This window comes from Musca domestica, unplaced genomic scaffold (assembly GCF_030504385.1).
Source record: "Musca domestica strain aabys unplaced genomic scaffold, Musca_domestica.polishedcontigs.V.1.1 56, whole genome shotgun sequence".
NCBI lineage: Eukaryota > Metazoa > Arthropoda > Insecta > Diptera > Muscidae > Musca > Musca domestica.
The window spans coordinates 253,751-255,717 of NW_026712356.1; positions in this window are offsets into that span (position 1 = coordinate 253,751).

The following is a 1,967-nucleotide window of genomic DNA, read 5'->3' on the forward strand; positions in this document are numbered from 1 at the left end:
AACATAAAGCACATGCCTTTGGGGGAGTAGGCACGGACATTTTTATTACGACTAAATTTTAAGTATTTAAATGGGCCACATCAGTCAATGTTTTGATATAGCCCACAACGGAATTCATATCCTATTAAGAAAATGTGAAATAAAAACTGTTATAAGGGAAACAATTAAAAAGCAGCTAAGTTCATCCGGGTCGAACTTTTTACACACTTCACCATTTGGAAGAAACTTGAAAAATTTAAAAAAAATCCGTCGGAAAATACTGCTCAAATGAAAACCGTTATAAGGGGGCTATACGAAGACGTGCGCCTGCATAAGAAATTTGTGTCATAGGCTGTAGAAACTGTTCCGAACTTTATATACCAAATTTTATATAGGGGATGCCTATATAGATAATTCGTTTCAAGGGGATTAAGTACTCACAAGGAACTTTTTGTGAGAATTTTCAGACAATTCCATTAAAAAGTGTGAATAAAATCATCAAAATATCGAATATAGCGGGGTACAGTTATATGAGGGATATACGATACCGTGGACCTATATAGACAATTATCTTTCAGGGGATGAAGTACTCACAAGGAACTCTTTGTGTAGAATGTCAGATAATTCAACTGAAAAAGGAACTCCTTGTGTGGATTTTCAGACAGTTCCTTTGAAAAATGTGGCTAAAATCATCAAAATACCGAATATCGGGAGGTGCCGTTATATGGGGGATATATGGTATCGTGGACCTATACAGACAATTCTCTTTAAGGGGGTTAAGTATTCCTAAAGAACTCCTTGTGTAGAATTTCAGACAATTTAATTGAAAAATGTGGCTAAAATCATCAAAATGCCGAATTACGGGATGCCGTTATATGGGGGCTATACGATATCGTAGCCTATCTTCAAACTTGACCTGCCTGCAGACAAAAGACATTTCTGTGCAAAATTTTAGCTTCCTCTCTTAATATGTTTTGACTGCAGCGAGATCACAACATACGGACAGAGCTAAATGGTCTTAGAATATTACGCTGATCAAGAATATATATACATTTTTGGGTATACAATTATTATTTGATGAGTTACAAACGGAATGACGAACTTAAAATACCCTCCATGTATGGTGGAGGGTATAAAAATTAGAAGAAAAAATTTTATAAGGAAATGTTGTTTATGTTTTCATAGAAAACTAGTCTAGCAATGACATATAAAAGACCGGCAAGTAAGCCAATCTCAATTATGCTGCCAAAAGACATAATTGTGATTTGAAATTGAAAGAAAGTCAAATCAAAATAGTGTAAAAACTGCTAAGTCATTCCAAATAGTCTTTTTGTTCGATTTCGCATACTATTTTGAAGATTACGCATACTATTTCCAATAATAATTAAAGCATTTTAAAAGTTAGAGTTATGGACGAGTAATTTTTCCACCGCAAAAAAATTCATGTAAGAATTAAAGAGTGTTACAACAGCCCACATAAGCTCCATTAGGGAACATCGGCTGTTTTTAAAATGCCTAGACCCTAGATTCGAAAGTGCCATAGAACCTAACATGAAAAATATCTAAAATAATGCAACAAATTTCAAGATTCTATGTAAAACATATTCCTGTTCAAATTATAAGCTCCGCTCCATCGAACACACAAATAAAACCCAACGCCTAAAGATATGCTAAGAAACATTTTTTTGGCTACAATAATAACTCAAACAAATTAGGGTAAGTGTGCCTAAGTTCGGCATGTCCCAGTAGTCGGCACTTTTTATTTTTAAGCCCAAATAAATGAAAATATTATAACTAAATGTATTTTGTTTACTTCAAATATATTGCCCGCTATCTTTGTGCACAATTTCGATAAGAAAAGATGATTTATTCTAATAAAAATTAAATTTTTGTCTGTGAAGGTCCTCAACAATTCATATTCTTAAGAAAAGTACAATAAAGACGTCGAATCAGTTTACCTAAGCAAAAATATTATATTTTAATTAATA